This window comes from Tachypleus tridentatus, chromosome 9 (genome assembly GCF_004210375.1).
Source record: "Tachypleus tridentatus isolate NWPU-2018 chromosome 9, ASM421037v1, whole genome shotgun sequence".
Lineage (NCBI taxonomy): Eukaryota > Metazoa > Arthropoda > Merostomata > Xiphosura > Limulidae > Tachypleus > Tachypleus tridentatus.
In genome coordinates this window covers 52,517,927-52,536,953 of record NC_134833.1, presented here as the reverse complement: position 1 = coordinate 52,536,953, position 19,027 = coordinate 52,517,927, and the positions used below count along the sequence as shown (strand labels likewise).

General features: G+C 32.6%; 1 long non-coding RNA gene across 1 annotated transcript in view; it reads right to left on the bottom strand.

Moving 5' to 3' along the window:
* Positions 1–4,876: 4,876 nt before the first annotated feature.
* Positions 4,877–19,027, bottom strand: part of LOC143225255 (uncharacterized) — a 39,870-nt gene continuing 25,719 nt past the window's right edge. Inside the window, exons 2-3 of the long non-coding RNA XR_013013751.1 lie at positions 7,807–7,869; positions 4,877–6,424 (exon numbers count right to left, since the gene is read on the bottom strand). This is a non-coding gene — a long non-coding RNA (uncharacterized LOC143225255). The remainder of the gene's footprint in view (positions 6,425–7,806; positions 7,870–19,027) is intronic.

The following is a 19,027-nucleotide window of genomic DNA, read 5'->3' as shown; positions in this document are numbered from 1 at the left end:
AAAGAAGTTTAATACAAAAATCAATACATGAAAATATAAACAACGAAGAGTTTAAAAACTGTCAACCGAATTATTATGAAAACATTGATTTTACAATTCAAATTTACTTTATTAAATTCTAGGCAAATTGGACACTTAGATATATTTTATTTCGCTCATTATTCTCAGCTCAGTAGCACACAACATTGCTCGAGCTTGGAGAGTATTTAGAAAATAACAAAAAATAACAGAATCTCTGTAAAACTTCCATTTTTTAATGTATAAATTATTTTCAGGGGATGAAATCACAAACAAAATAGAAAAGAAAAACACTCATATTGAAGCTAACCATATATATCGAATTTCTAGTGTGGCGTGTGAAACCTGCGTTATTTTATTTACATCAAATATCTGATTCATGACTTTTCCATAACACTAACTTTTGTATTTATATAAATTTTATTATTTTTTTCCTTGTTACATGTGGTAAATACGTTAAACATGTGATAAAAGTAAGATTACCTTTACGATATGTTTCATATAGAAAAAAATATTCAGCCTAAAGTCTAAGATATCAGGAAGTTTACAAAACAAAAATTGTTTTGTACATGACTAAAACGATTCCATAAAGCAATGAAAAAAATGTCGATTATGTTTTCTGTATAATACGTAATGTTTATACATATTTTTTCTAAACTGAGGAAAAAACACAGAAAACACAACGAAGTGAAATATTTTATGAACAGAATTAGCTGGAAATTAGAACAATGTGTTGATCAGAAGGTAAATTATAGTGTCAGGAAAAGTAAGGCTGAGAAATAACTGGAGTTAAGGAATCGTGTTCAAAACTTTATCTCAGTTTTTGTTGTCAAATCAAGTACAAAGCTACACAGTGGGCTATCTGTTACACCTATCACCTATCACGGCTATTTAAACCCGATTTCTAGTGTTATGAGCCCTCTGATTTACCATTGAATCACTGATGGACCCGAGGTGTTTGTTTAAAATTAATAATTAGCATTAATCCAGCAAATCCTGTTTTGTAGAAAGGTTTTATGTTTGCTTATATAAAGAAACAGTTTAGAAGTGTTGTAAAAAAATATACTCTGTTTATTTTTGAAACAGGTTGAAAGCATGTTTCGATTATAATGTTTATTTCTTCATACGTTTGTGTAACTTATAAATATATAACAATTTAATTATAGATGCAAATGTCAACACATACATGATCACGCCATCAAATCTGTAAAAATAAAATTATACACATATACAAAAATATAAATGGAAAAATTGTAAAGCGAAAAGGTTTGCTACCATGGGATATAAAAATATTGGGGATATTTTGCTATCAGATATAATCATGCAACAGATGAAAAACAAGAAAGTATGCCACACATTCAATAAACAGGTTAGTATCTGGGTTCTAGAATATAGAATGTCTTAGACCCCACTAACGCTCGGCGTTTATAGCTGGTTGTGACCATGATAGTTACTTCCCGAAACATAAAAATAGATGCTATTAAACACTCTAGGTTTTAAAAAGTGTTCACACCATAACAGTTCCTCCTGTAACAAATGGCACTCATAAACAGTGTTGAACGATAGTAGCGTTGTTGCCAATGGACATGACGAACAGAGTGTGGTTGGAATACTATTATTAGTACTTTTTCTTATTCTTGAAAATTCCTCAGAGACTAGATTAAAAATGTGGTGTTGGAAAAGGCTTAATAAAACCTCTTATGACAAGTTCCATTAATTATTATCATGCTTTGCCAGTTTGTAAAAAGTGTTCACGCCATAACAGATAAATTCATGTTTTGAAAGTAAATTTCTGTACAGGCCGTTAAGATAGCCGAAATTCAATAAAACAAATCAACTTTTTGTTTGAAGAGTAAATTAGCATGAATCTACTTGAATTATGAAGGTATATCTTTCTTGTTAGAAGTGTAAATGTAAATGAAACGCAGAAGTTTCAGGAACCGTTTATGACTACCTTGGTAAATACTGTGCAGGAAGCTGAGTACAAAACTCTCAAAGTGTTCTGCTTATCCTATTGCTGATTACAGTGATGCTTCGATCTTCCCTATTAAATAGCAGGTGAATTTGTTTGTATTCAGTTTAAAGATAATCATAACAACGTCATAACAAGAATGAAATGTTGGCAATTGCTTAATTTATGTTGCTTAGAATATGGGGTGGGCTCAGCATTGCCAGGTAGTTAAGGAACTCGACTCGTAATCTAAGAGTCGCGGGTTCGAATCACCATCACACCAAATATTCTCGCCCTCTCAACCGTGGGGGCGTTTTTAAGTTATGGTCAATCCCAATATTCGTTGCTAAAAGAGTAGCCCAATAGTTGGCGGTGGGTGGTGATGACTAGCTGCCTTCCCTCTAGTCTTACACTGCTAAAATAGGAACGGCTAGCGCTGATAGCTCTCGTGTAGCTTTGTGCAAAATTCAAAATAAACCAAACCTTAAGATTTATGTTTTTGAAGCGTTAATGAAATAAAACCATGTGGTTTCCATCTACGATACGTTGACAGCGATGTTTTATGAAATGTGAGAATAATTATATACCAACAAACTATATGGGTCTTGAAAGCAATATCAAAACAAAATTTCTAACTAAGTTATTCAATTTCTGATCTTAGAATAAAAACATTGGTGCTTTTTTCAACCTTCTTACATACATACCCTTTGAATTATCCCCAGAGTTACCTCAGTTTTACCTAACTTAAATTCGATAAAAATATTCATCACATAGACGTAACACTAGTTGATATTCCTTATAGTAATGTAAAGTCATTTTAAACCTCTTCATTGTAACGTTAGATGTAATTCCCTACATTCATGTAATGAATTTTTAAACCTCTTAATTGAAATATTAGATGTAATCCTTTACAGAAACATAAGTACTTTCTAAATCTCTTGATCATAACGTTAGATGTAATCATAACAATTTAAAAATGTTCATCTATCAAATTACACCGTAACATCTTCATGTAAAATATTAAACAAAACAAAATTAAACTAACGATGAGAACATTTTTCGATTGTTCTTATTTTTACGAATGTGTGATATTCCCTACGAAAATTGTATTAGTTATAATACGAAGTGACATTGATGTATATTAAACCAAAAAAAAAAACATAAAATATATCTGAGGGCGGATATATCTCTACTTTACTCATAAAAAACCGAATCCGCAGTTGGAATTATCACTAAAATAATCTATAAGCATAACTAAAATAGTGATTTGATTTTTACAGCTCTATTTTTTACATTTTAAAACATATCACATATAAATATATATGTATACACGTGTGTGTGTTATTGAATCAATATAAAACTACCCTCCTCATGCTTTTCATATGGGGATATCGTGCTTGAACTCCAAGTAAAATCAATAAACTGGAAACCTACGAGTCCTCGTAGTGTATTCTTCTGCTTCCCTTGAATACATGTGTATCCGTTTAAACAATTCTAGAGCTTAGTTTGAAATATCAAGAAAAAAGTAAAATACAAAATATGTGAAGAAATGACAGATTTAGAAGTAATCAGAGGAAGTTATCAGAGAGATAATGTTTGACGTACTTATCCATCTATCAAGTTATATGTTCTTACGTAACGAACATATTCATTTTCATAAAATGGAATTTCTATCTTGCTAGCTGATTTCCTTTCCAACACATGAGCTTTATATACTAGTAATGCAAAAATAAGTAGAAAGTTTTTGTTGTTCTTGTCGCAGTCTCGAACCAAAGATGTTTGAATAAAAAAAAACAAATCTCTCTACGAATTATGTTTCAAACACGAGTTACTGGATTTCAAATATTTTACCAAAACACTTTTTAAGTTTGCTATTGGCGCTAATATTATTTTAATCTTCGTTAGAGGTAAACATTATACTATGACGGAAGATCTTAAACGCCCTAATGATTATGCTAAATAATAAACTCAACTCTAAATAATTAAAATGATTCATAATACTAGGATTACATTAAGAACGTTTACACTAAAAGTTAACATTGTGACTAACATGATTTATATCAACCTATACGTCATCAGAAATACTCATGTTTGTCGTATATTATTTAAGATGTTTTAGAAACACAGTACTGGGACGTCATCCTTAAACTTAATTATTTGTTATTTTACTTTTACTTTATTATTTACTTCCTTATAACTGTGTAATAATGTATGACGATATGGACATATTTGCGAACATGTCAACTCTCTTCAAACGTCGAAAATTTGGCAAAAAACATTCGGATGTCTCTAGGTCTGTAGAGCTATCGTAATTACAGAAGTATTTGCGAGTTTCACTCTTTCATAACTAGCATATAATGTAGTTTAATTCAGATTTATTTGCGTCATTTTATTATAAATTTCCATAGAGTTTCTGCATGTAGTTACCATCTATGTTTACCACATGAATTAAGTTTGTAAACATGTGTTAATCATTTTACGCAATTAAAGCGCACATACGATTGGTTTTCTTCTCTAACGTAAGCTTGCATGTGAGCGTCTGTGCACAATGTTCTTGTAAGGTAGCATATTCCAAAGACAATAAACAATACACAAACTTGTATACCTCAATCAGAAAACAATGACACTCGAACAGACGAAGATTAGTTTCGTTTGTTTTGAGTATCGCGCAAAGCTATCTATTCTATCTGCGCTAGTCGACCCTAATTTAACAGTGTAATGGGAATACAGTTAGTCATCACTATCCACCGCCAACTTTTAGGTTACTCTTTTACCGACGAATAGTGGGATTGAGACTTCAACATGTGATCCTCAGATTGCGAATTGAACACCCTATCCACGTGACCATGTCAGACCACACATACAAAGAAGTCTAAACATGGTATAACGTTCTCGGTTAGTATCGACGGTTAGGAAACTTCAAGCTCCGTTTGACAAGCCCCCCGCTATTACTCGGTATGCCTACGGATTTACAACGCTAAAATCATGGGTTCGATTCCCCTCGATGTACTTAGCAGATAGCCTGATTGGGTTTTGTTATAAGAAAACACACACACACGTTTGACAAATTTGTAAATTTATCAGCATCCACACAGCTGTTACCAAAGTACAAGTAAATAGAACATCCAGACTCAATCATGGCAGTATTTTTTGTACAATCATTAATACCTGAAAAGTTCACCTCCTTAATGTTCTCCATAGACACTGCCATTTGCCAGTAAACAGTATTAATCTATACAGTATCATCCTGCGAGTCGTGTATCCTTCTGTTATGGCAAAATACCTCCAAATGATCTCTGAATCAAAGTCACGCTATACAATGGATCGCATCACGTAAAACCGAAAAGGTCACCTGCTTGGTAAAGTAGCAGTAAATGTCTGTCAGCTAGCTCATCTAGCATAACCGTTTTTACGAGTACTTCCACTTCAGAACCGAGCAGCCGTTCACGAAGCATAACCACAAATTTCCGAGTGTCATATCATTTATTTCACATCAGATAGCTATATATCCGGCAGAATTGTACCAAAAACACGGATTAAGTAACTCTTCAGTATTGATCAACAAGATAAAACACTCGACAAAGGAAGAAAATGTGTTTGGATACCCACAATGCAACACGACAACAACATCATCACAAAACGAATAGAAATTCTTAATCATTTTTAAAAATTAAATATACAAGTTTCTGACGAACTACTTTGTGCATCACTACTTCTAACGTCTCAACTCTAGTACCATTGAAATGTTTCTACCAATTTTGCTTTTATCCCAGTATAATTTTTGCCTTAGGTTCTAATGAGGTACAATTTTTGGCACTTTATACCTTCAATATTTCATATCATATTTCAAACACATAGACATATATTAAAATGTTAATCAAGTTCTTAGGAAAAACAGATTTGTATTTCTAATTTATTTTTGTGAGTAAGCAATAAGATTAATTCTGAACTACTTGCGACTGTGGAAGCGACCAGTTAGCAGCAGCTATCACCCATCATTCACACTAAAAAATTGTTTTGTGGTATTGAAATCATGAGCTCTACCACACGTGTCATCTCTCGCCTACGAACTATAAATCCAGATAAAACCCTATATCAACAAACAAAAATTCGTTCTTAAAACAAAATACAAGGAAAATTATAAACTACTAAGTTTCCTTTTATTAATATATTGTGTCAGTCTACAAAACTACTAATTTATTAAAGGGTGGGTCGTTTTATCCACTTCTACTGAAACAGGATGAAAACTATCACAAAAATAACTTAATCTGAGGTTAAATTTTTAATTTTACTCTATTGATACTGTATATACAGTTCATTAGCCTTTTCATTTTATTACAAACCAGATATTTTCTTCAGTTGTCTTCTTCTAGGTTTCGTCCCCCTCTCAAATTGCACAACAGTTTCGATACTCGTGGTGGGCAGAGCACAGATAGACCATTGTGTATGCTTGTGCTTAATTAAAAAAGAGCAGAAAAAAATCTTCTAGGTTTCAATGCATGCAGAACGAAAGAGATTTCTATTCAATAGAAAAATAATACAAATTTGAAATTGGAACTTCTTGGTATTTTTAGGTAGAAATAAATCTGCTGGTATCCCTAAAAGTATCAGGTGGATGGATCCACTAATAACTGCAGATTCGCTCTGAAAGCAAGGAGGGTGATTCTGATCAGATTACTTAACTGAATTTTCCTAGCGTGTGTAAAATAACTTATAACTTTAGATTGAAGTAAGTTGGTAAAATGAAAATAATCTTTATTGTTGAACAAACAAACAGAAAACGCAGCGAATACTTCTGCACAAGAAAAGACAGTCGCTTCTGTCAGGCTGTGCTTAGTCCCACAGCTTTCTCTTTCTCTCACGGGACAGACTTCCGTCAAACTAAACTCGATGACGTTAAAAGTAAATCTTTATTCTAGATTCTCGTAGGAATTGAGCTAAGAAAGCACATCAGAATTTAACAAGCAAACTCGCTTTTTCTGTGTAGTAGACAGTGTCATCCTGTGACCTTTATTTCCTCTGTAGCATTTATTCAACTTCATTCTGGACAACAAAGAATATTACAATGCCAATCTTTATAAAGCAGATGGTATGTATTGATGCAATACACTCTTGGACAAAATTGACATTAAAGAAACAAAGTAACTAAGATAAGATAATCTTAGTGAATTTCTTGATTATGTGTAGCTGTCATTACAGAACAAAAACTAAATAATCGAACATTTGAAAAGCATTTCTATATACTAAAGCTTGTGTGAATTTCTCACTTTGTGTCTGTTTGATACGCTATAATAGCGAGAACTACAAATACATTACAAACTGTCGATTGTAGTACAGTAGTTCTTTTATTATATCACATGGTACGAAACACGTCAGATTTGTTAAATACAACAAAGATATGAAAATCAACAAGTCAGAAAGTCCATTTAAAAGAATAAGTTATTTACTGGTGACCACATTTTGACATTATGTGATAAATATTACAAAATAGGATTCGTTATTCAAAACGTTTGTATTTAAAATATCTTCAGGGTGAACAGGTGATTTGAAATTAACAATACCTGCACAACTCAGACTAAGGAAAGTAATAACATAACCAAGTTCACAATCTTAACATAGAATTTAAAAAATAATAATTATTGTGCATAATATATCATTTTAGTTAATATTCTAAATAGTCGGCCAGCAGTCAATAAATGTTTAGTATAGTCTGAATTGACACAGTAGGTAAATACATTCATATATATATAAGATTTGATTAAATTGTGTATCAAGCGCAAAGTACACAAACGTATAAGTAACTTTCCACTTTGATGACAACAAAAACTGACTCTTACTTTGCTGAAACCAGACATTTGCGACAGCTGTCTCCATCCTGGTTCTAGTGCGCGAAGAGGCATCTACGCAAGAAAAAATAACACATACCAAAAATTAGAATTTTGCATTTGTTTGATATAACATACGAAAGAGAGCTAACAATAACAAAAAGAAATAGACAAAGAATATAGACTAGGTAAATCACTGCACTACAAACAATGGACAAACAGTAGAAACGCCCGTTTACGTTATCAAATGAGTTGTAGTAGAATTATTTGTATAGGACCTATCTACAAAATCTGTTTGTCAACGAATGTGTTTTATCTGAGAAACATTTCGTAATATATGCCACATTTGTTTTCATTTCATTTCATAACACTTCTGGACCCTTCACAATATTATTATTATAATTGTTTATTAATGAAATATAGTCGTACTTTGCCCAATATCCTGAAGTTAATTATGTATACATATAACCCATATAGTGACAGTTATTTAAATGTAGGAGTTAAATATGGTTTGTATATAGATTATCTAAATATACAGATATTAACACTATATTAAAAAATACTGAGATCACATGAAACTTCTTGAATATACTTTGTTTTTTGTTTTAGACAGAACTTCATTTCGCCACATGTGACAGATAATTACATTGGATGCAAAAAACGTTCTGCCTGGTCTTGTACATTAGACGTTTGGATGATTCTGTAAACTTCTTGAGCAGAGGTCAATAACGTTTCTTATCAGTGACCATGGTTCATGCACTTTTCCTTTCGCTCCAGGCTGTCCAAATTATATGGATAACGTTTTGTACTTGGAAAGAAGAAAGTTAAAAGAAAGTGACGACAGCCCGTGAAATTCTTTGCTCATTAACAGCACTGTAATTAATCTCTAATTATTTCTGTTGTAACATTTAATCTTTTTTTTTCATTGCTCAAATATGAGAATTTAAGCCTAGTATGCATGTTCGTTTTTTTTATATATTTTGTCATCAGCACGTGTCCATTTTGTTTCGTGTTCCATTCGTTGTTCTAAGCGTGACTTGAACTGATTAGTTTAGGTTTTCTCATGTAATCAATTTGAAGAAAGAACATATTAAAACATGACTAGCAAATGTGTTTTGGTAAGAACACTTTAATGATGAAACCATTAAGGGCCGCTTCGCATGTCAGTCTCAGCTTTCAGCACAACACAAGATCGGAGTGTGTACCAGCACTGTCAACGACCTTATACGCTGACAGCCTTAGAAGTGATGACAAATGTGATGTCAAGGACGTCACATCAAAATTTTTCTTTGTCGGTTTTAATTAGACGCTCCTATAGAAGGAGATTTCCTTATAAACAAGTTCATAAAGATGTCAGGAAGCGGAAATATTTTCTTTAATTTGCACCTTAACCTTTTTGTGAATAATTTAGAGAATAACTGGCTAACTTTCTCGACCAGTAACTACCTTTCATCTCTGAACAAACGAAACATCGAAACTTATACAAAAATATTTTATGGTTTTTCTAATACATTTTTAATGGTATATAGTGTTATCGCGATCGTATAGTCAAATTATAACTTCTATTAGTTATGTGAGTACTTCATTCCTTGTTGGTTTAAGAAAGACTTAATGACGTGTGTACCTTTATACGATGATTTACAAAATTTTATTGAAATATCGATACATTATTATAGACTGTAAAATCTTATAGAAGCTAACTAGACTCTTCAAACTATTGTTTTACCGCGTTATTCTCTCCTATTTTTCCTCATTATAGAAGCTAACTAGACTCTTCAGACTATTGTTTTACCGCGTTAATTCTCTCCTATTTTTCCCCATTATAGAAGCTAACTAGACTCTTCAGACTATTGTTTTACCGCGTTAATTCTTTCGTATTTTTCCCCATATAAACCTCTTTCAAAACTATTCAATTGTTCTGATTATTATTTTTAAACATAAAAATTAAAGTACTTGATGTTTAATTTGCTAAACGTTGACTGAAAGCGTCAGTCTCTTTTGTTCTTCCGGATTTACAATCAGTTATTTGACTACAAATTGTTTCCTTGAAGAAATAACGTTTGACAATGACAAGAAGATAAATTTACAGAAAAAAAAAAACTAATCATCACATAAAATTAGGTCGTTTATCAATTATCTGTTTCACTGACACTTCTGATGAGTTTTGTTTAGTGCCCTTAATATAAAATATTTCCATTGGTAACAGTTAAACATCAAAACAATAGAAACTAATAAGGTGGCTCGTATACGAAAGATATAATTATACAAGTGTTGAATAATATATTTTTGAGGGTGTAGTAACCTTGAATAAAACGTATTCACTGTTAGAAGTCTGTAAATGATCAAATATTAGGAAGATTGAGTTGACAAAAAAAAAATGAAATACATAGAGAAATCAGCTGAATTAATGGATGACAAAAGATGCTACAGAGTAGTCTTAATCATTGGTATGAGAATAAAAGACAAAATACATAATCAAATTTTGAATAATCTTCCTCAGAAGAACATACACGGGGTTCACACTAGTGAAGATTTAAATTCTATTAAAAATTTTACAAGGAGGGTAAAAGTAAAGACGAGTTACAAAACTCAAATTTTAGCATAGAACAGAAATTCGACCTACCAATATTTAAATAACCACAGTTTTATATACATAATACACATATATAACTATGTATAAAACATCTTGGAGTCGTGTAATTTATAATGTGATGTCACACTTTACCTAATGCCATTTTGATGGCTAATTCACTTACATTTGTTTCCAAATCAACACCTTAAACCACGATTCCTTCTATCCCCACTGAAATGTTGATTGTAGAAGTTAAAGCAAAATTCCAAGACCAGTATTTGATTCACCAAAAGAGTATATGATGCCCACTATGCTCATGTAACAGGAACATGTCCACTTACAATAAACTACTACCAAAAATAAATTACATGACATTTACAAAAACAACACAAAAACGAATTTAAATATACAAACTATTCTAGCCGCCAATCAGGTCAACACAAACAATTATCTAATTATATGTCTATCTACATCAAAAGTTAAATGTAAATACATTAATCCAAACATCAGGTAAAATAAGAAATATAATACCGTGAACATTGAATTGTTTTTTCCCTTTTTCTTATTTTTATTTATTTTCATTTTTTCTCATAGTACTAGGTACGTGCATATAGAAAATAGAATAGTGAGAGAAAACAGCCATGTCTTAATCTCTACACAAAACGGAGATTGAGTGTGTTCTGTTAGAATAATTTTGGAACCTTGCCAAGTTTTTCAAGCCCATGTCGCCACCTCCGACCATGTTGTACCTGAGTAACATCTTTGTAATATCCATGTAGCGTAGCTTTCAATGTAAAAGGCTCTGTCATAAAGTTATTACATCTAAAGTATACCATGCCTCTCTCCTTGCTTTTCATAATCTATGTAGAGTACGAAAACGGTGGTTTAACCTGTGCCTATTTCAGTAGTCCAATCGCACGGTAATTCATATGTGTTGCATATATTCACTTAACTAGAATGTTATATTAAGGAATAACATTAATACCTGTTGTATCATCCAGCTTCGAGAGGTACACGAGGACTGAAGGGATATTTCGTGAAAGCAACTGATATACGAGTGACTTGTATCACATTTCCATGTCAAGATCCTTTTCTTATATGTTGTGTACTCTTAATTATAACACGTGGACGGCTTTTACCGCAAATCATTCTGTTAACGTACTATCCCCTTTGCTGGGATAAAAAAATTGTTGTTACTCTTTTTCTGGATAATCCTGGTGTACGAAGTGGTTCCATATTTATCTTGTCTTTCAGTACAACGAAATAAAAGGATATGCTCATCTTGGATACTTTACATAATCAATATATTGGTATAGATATTTTGCGCTTGAAAGAGCTTATACATATTATTTCTAAAGGTCATTAATCATCAGTAGCATCATACCAACTACGTAATGTCCAACAATGTCAAAATGTATCCCTACTACACAGTGTTCTGCTATGATCGTGTATCAGTTGTGGTTGACACGTTACTAGTTGATACGTATATTGAAAATAATTTTAAAATAACGTACTCAATCTCCTGTATAATGAGATTAGAATTTTGTGCTTGAAAAAGAAGGATCTGTAATTGTATTAGCTTTCTACATTTTCAGAGTTGTTTTGCAGGACTTTTTTACAGTAGATAAATATATGTTATTGCTAAACTCAGATAATGCACACTAATTTAATGTGTATATCTATCTATCTGTGTGTTTTTATACTTGTAGGGTATACATATTGGTACCGTTAAGATAATTATTTATTAGGGATCTTGCAGTCAGGAAAACAGTTCTTTCGATGTGTCTGAAGACTTCCATAAGCAGCTATACTATTCGTAGAAGAAAATTGTGTTTACTGAAATTTCTTTCTATACTTAGCAGTTGGACTATAATCTGATCAACAGCATTTGTGTCAATGATATATGGATCAGTCTTATGCAGTGGTATTTAATCCCAGGCCACGGTTTCATATTCTTATCAAATCTTATTTGGTAGATTCAATGGAAACAAAGTTAAAAGGGCGGTCAACAAATCTTTCAAATGACTAGTGGAGGTTGTGAACAGTTGATAATTACTGCTGTCCAGAAAGCAACGGTGCTTTTTTGTATATTTAATAAATTGGTTGTCTTCATTTTGTGTTACGTGTTTAGTCCACATTGTTTGTTTCTTAGCTTTCAATAGTTAAATTCAGATTTACACTGTAATATATTCGGACAAACATTTCATTATAAAGTAGAATTATATATCAGTTTAACCTGACAATACTACAGAGTAGACTAGGAACATAAGTTTGAATGTTACGATCACAGTAACTTATTAAGAAGTTCGTGTTTCTGTTTGTATGTTGCCATGACTTGAACTCTTTGGTTAAACAAGTTTAAAGGAATTCTTCTCACTGAAACAGATAGAAGCACTCACGACCAAGAGAAAGAGGTTGCTTCTAGAGATAGACGGTTGTACGAAAGAAGTGTCTAGTATATATAGAGTCCTAATCAATAGTGTGAAGCATTCATAATGGCATTAATATACTAAATTAGCAAGAATTGAAATCCACCGTGTTTATCTGGTACATGTATAAAAATAGCTTATTTTCATCATATGTTGTTAATAGTTGATCTAAAAATGCATCTCCACACAAACATATAAACTGTTTGTTTGTTTTTGTTGTTAAGCACAAAGCTATACAATGGACATCTGTACTCTGGGACATTCAGAAGTACCACTGAGCCACCTGGGAGATAGTAACATAGGGTAGTAAATCTAGTGGAGTGGAGGGAAGGTAATTTATTTTATACAGTACATAAGAAACTTAACATCCTTCAGACTATTATTATACAGATAATGCTGTTGAAATTAACTTTGTTATTATTATTACAAACTTAACACAAAAGGAATGATGTTAAAAATATATATCATTATAGGACTCTTAACAGAGCTCCAGGGACTAATGGCGATAGGTAATAAAAACATATTTGTGTTTTATGACATTGAACGCTCTACTTATAGCACGTATGAAAATAACAGATTCTTTGACTACATGACGGAAATAGGTTAAAAGTTTTATCTATTAGGGAATTTATTAAAAACGGACTTTATAGTTTTATTTCTAGTGTGTGTGTGTTTTTGTGTGTTTTTCTTATAGCAAAGCCACATCGGGCTATCTGCTCAGCCCACAGAGGGGAATCGAACCCCTGATTTTAGCGTTGTAAATCCGGAGACATACCGCTGTACTAGCGGGGGGCTATTTCTAGTGAGCCCTAGACATTGGCACGCGCTAGTGTTTACCATGGATGTGACAGAAGAAATATAAGTTATTACACGAGTACATCAAATTAAGCTTTTCCAAGTGACTTGGATCTTTCATCTTGACTTAAATTAAAATTACCTCGCATATTATTTTAAAGAATATCACAGTTAGCCGTTATGGCTTATAGTTGAATATGTCAACAACCTAGTTGGTTCACAATCCTTAAAATAGGGTTACCATGTTTTCGAACAGAAAAACTGAAAGGATCATTTTTCCATATGGTGTGACACGGTAACAATTCTGATTAATTTAGGCTACAATAATACAACTTTTACCGTTTTCTAAATAATATGATGGTGGACGAACTCTCTTTTTCTCCCCAGTTCAACAGTTAGTCAGTAAACTTATAACGCTAAAATTTGGGTTTCAATACCTTTGGTAAGCTGAGCCTATTATGTTGCTTTGTGAGTTAAAACAAACACATCCCCGTTCTTATTACTTCCGTAAAGGGTTTGTAATAAATTAAATCAATGCTTTGGTCAAAACCTTTCTAAACATTATTTCAGCGACTTACTCAACAAGACTGAGCGGAATTCTTCAGTTTTAAAACATTTTTCATCAGTAAGTCTTTGTACTGTGTTGAACCTACAAAAGCTATGCTCAATATTCGCACGAAAACCTTAGATGGAACGACGTGTTATAGTGACGAACGAATCCGTGAGCTTATAGTTTACAATCTGTATCTGTGGAAACGCCCTCTACACTCTGAAACAAAGCAAAAGTTGGCGATTGGTACTCATTGAATAAAAGCCATCCATTCAAATCTGGAAATCAATCTCATCATGACCGATGAAAAGTAAACCATTCAAATCTGGAAATCAATCTCATCATGACCGATGAAAAGTAAACGTCAGTCGTGTGAAGTGCAAGTGAAAATGTTCGAAGCTTTTGTACACCATGGGAACATGAAATATTTTTATTTAAAAATGTTTGTTTGTTTGTTTGTTTGTTTGAAATTAAGCACAAAGCTAAACAATGGGCTACCTGTGCTCTGCCCACTAAGGATATCGAAACCCGGTTTCTGGCGATGTAACAGACGTCCTGCTATACCACTGGGGGAAGTTTTCTAAAACCCGCAAAATGTATATCGTCTTTTTCAATCGAAAAAAGGTTTATATTTCTTAGCTTGATAAAGAAAAAAGTTCAAAATACTTCATTTAAAAAACACATTTATAAATTTAGTTTACAAGCTATTTAAAATAAACTTTTAAATATTTGTTTGTTGTTAAGCGCAATGTTACACAATCGGCTAACTGTACCATGTGCATCGCTGATATCGAAGCCCTCTTTTAAAGTAAATAGCCTTTGATTTTCTATGAACTTATAATAATCCATACGAATTACTATTCTAATGTGTGCTAAAACCTATATTGTTGCCTTGCAAGCACTATAACGTGAATTACATAGGACATTTTATGAACTTATAACAGTCTCACCGAGTTACTATTCTAATGTGTGATAAAATTTATAACACTTGCTTAGAAGCGTGTAACTTGGTTTATCTGGGACATTCTATAAAGGTATATTAGTTCTGCATAGTAACCATTCTGAGTGGTTACTTCAACATTAAACATATTTATAATGCTGTTTGTGTGCCGTTATAGAATGCACAGTCTTTTGGGTTTTAATAATCATGTTATGGTTCTTAAATGTTTATTTAACACTTGAGATATAAGAGCCTAAATTTTTATTCAACAGTGAAAAAAAATCATAATAACTATTGCACATTTTACTAGTAGTTTGTAAATTCTTTTTAAACACCACAATTTTCAGAATTCCTAGAATGTTTTTGTTTGTTGTTGAGCACAAAGTAACAAAACAAGCTGTCGACGTTGTGCCCACTAAAGGTATCGCAACCCGAGTCTTGAGGTTATAAGCTTTCCTTCTTACCGCTTAGCCATTAAGGAACTTCAAAAAAAGAAAGCCACTAACACGTGAAATGAAAGCAGTGAAGGAACTCATAATTCAATCTTAGCGAAATGTTGTTTTTATGAGTACTGTCTAAAGAAAATAATTATAGAGTGATAGTACTGTTTCACTGACTCCTAAGGGGTTTAAATAAATAATTGTAAGCCTGTGATAAAACTTCTATGACTTGGTCTTTGTATCTATCACATAGGTTGGTGATGACATTCATTGTGACAAGATTTATAAAGGGAAATTTACAGGGAAACAAACAAACAAAACATTATAATATTTCAATTTTAGTGTGTCCTGTTATTAGAAGTAAGGAAAAGTAGTTTTTTTTTATATAGATGCTACTAGAAATACACATTTGTAATGCTGAGCACGTGTCCTAATTATCTGACATATAAAATATACTTTGTATTTTACACATTATTACATTCTGACAGCTTTCACAACCAAAAAAATCGTCTGCAGATCTTGGTAGAAACATTGTTGCTTATTTCACACATAAATACTCAGTTCATCCAAGGAATCGTTCTAAAGGATATCCTATTCTCCACTTATTTATAAAATACTAATATTTGACAATTGTTCTGGTTAGTATTAGACAGGAACTGAATCGTTATGCCAAAACTAATGTCATCAATCATCACTTATTTTCCCTTTTAAAACATTGCAAGAAATTGGGTGAGTAAAGAACCCCCAACTTCCACACGTGTTCCTAGTTAGATTCAGTCGATGATGTTTAGGTCCAGTTAATGTTCAACGAATGGGAACAAAAATCTCTTGACGTCTCAACTTGTCTTCCAGCTGATGTCAGCTGTGTTGAAACACTTATGAATGAGACATCTGTCTCCCTCACTAAACAACGTCACTACTTTTGAAAAAACGCAGTCTTGTACCATAAGTTTCAGTGCTGTTTTTAGGCAAAATACAAAGATTAGATACATTACTGTATTGAAGTCATTAGGATGTATTTTAGCAATGTAAGACATTTAATGAAATAAACCGCTCACCTGAAGGCTTATATAGTGCATCTAGTAGACGACTTTATAACTTTGCCAGAATGAATCTTCAAATATGACTATTTGTACATTGGTTTCGTGGTTCACAAGACCTGGGAAGGATATTTGTAAACCACGAATACAGTATCAACACAAACATAAAAGAAATCAAATCAAACCTCTTGTCAGACACACAGCAACAGCCGTTATTATTGATTTTGATTTGTGCGAGTGAACGTATTTGATCGCACGCGAAATATTCTTACGGTTGGCTGAATATGAAAATGTATGGCTCAGAAGTCCAAATATTTCCTGGAAAAAACCAAACCGAAATACAATAAATAAAGGTGAATATGTAAACAAGTATCAGAGCAAAACAAGCCACTTATAGTAAGCAGCTTCATAATGTTTTATTAGGCTAGTATTTAACTTAAGCAGGCTCACAATAATGAATGTTAGCTGTCGGGCGCCAGTAAAATGGTTTGCTTATACTGACGATTTCACAACGTGATCTACTCGTACAACAGCGGTCTGTTAACTCACGTAGATAGTCTAGCACACAAGCCATTGGTTGTTTTGTTTTGTTTGATCTTTCAGTAATACACATGAAACATAAGATGCAATATTTCAAAGTAACAATGTGTAAGTCCAACAAAGATAATGACTTCTTATAAAGGAAACGAGCACAGGGTCATGAAGCGTCTATTGGTTTCCAATGTTTTGCAGCTTTCGCCATTGAAACTGAAATTTCATGAGTATAGGTACAATTTCGTTTTTCATTATTCATATTATTTAGAAATAATCTTCGGGAGCAAAGCCATCACTTTTGTGAAGTAAGTAAGAGATCTTAAGTGTAATTTTTATTCACACACACATATGATATGGAATCTATAATCTATAAACAAAAATAATGCAAATTATTAGTATATTGTAATTTAGCATAAATATTAATTTCCTATGTTTTAAATACATCGTAAGTTTTTCAACAGCAACTTAAAACAGAGTGAATAATTATAATCATTTCTTATATTCCAGCCGAAGCACGTGTCTTTTTTTATTTCTAATCAACCGCTTATGTATAACTCTTATAACTGTAAGAATGTTCAACACTCAGCATTTAATAATTACACACACATAATACGATCAAGTTACGCCCACAAAATTGTATAACTAGTTAAACTAGTTGCAGTTAATTCAGTAAAGAGTGAAATTCACCAAACCCCATGACAAAATACCAACGATATTTTGTCATTAATCTAATTGTGAGTTACAACACGAAGCTCGGTCTCGTGTCGATCATCAGTTGAATACATGACAAGAAGTTAGGACGATGTTTACAATATATAGATGGCGCTCCGCTCTATACTGCTCGATTGATATGTAAGTACACGACCTCTTTCTTAAGAAAATAACTCTTGCTAAATTATTATTGAAGAATATGGAGACAAAATTTAGATTAGAAGAGTGAATATCAGCTAACATAAAAGAAAGGAATCGCAACAAAAAATCAAATTTAATAGAAATTGTTTTAAAATCCTACTATTTTATAAAAGTGAGAAAATAATGGAGCTCGTGTTTGTTTATTTTTTGAATTTCGCGCAAACCTACACGAGGGCTATCTGCGCTAGCCGTCCCTAATTTAGCAGTGTAAGACTAGAGGGAAGGCAGCTAGTCATCACCCCCCACCGCCAACTTTTGTGCTACTCCTTTACCAATGAATTGACCTTCAGATTATATCGCCCCCACATTTGAAAGAGCAAGTATGTTTGGTGCGACGGGAATTCGAACCCGCCTTCCTCAGATTACGAGTCGAACGCCTTAACCTACCGGGCCAGCTCATGTGCTATTCGAAATATCAGGTTAGAAGTGTAGCTTTGGGCTTAATTAACAATAACTACACAAAAACCATATGTGTAGCTTCTATATAATTCACTAGAAAACATACGCATCTAAACAAATATTAACAAAAATTACCACCAGTAAGTTTTGCTATTAATATAATTCAAATATGAATTTAAAAAATATTCTAAGTTTTTTTTATGATTTACAGACTTCACGATTTATTATCAGAAGTTTCTGAGATTATTCTTTTTTTGTGATATCACATAATAACTCTATCTATATTTAACATAATGTTTCAATACTTCATAAAATATGACAAAGTGAGACTAAAAACCTGGACAACTTATGGATTGTTCATTCCATGAAGATCTTTTCGTCTCGACAGTACATTTTCGTGGTGTTTTTGTTTTTTCAGTATCTAAAGTAACTGTTCTTCACACGAAATTCCTTCTCTCTTTATTGGTCCCACATGACCAGGTAGTTAAGGTGCTCGACTCGTAATCTAAGGGTCGCAGATTCGAAAACCCGTCAACCCACACATACTGGTCCTTTTAGTAGTGGAAGCGTTATATGTAACTATTACCACCATTCGTTTGTAAAAGAGTAACCCAAGAGTTTT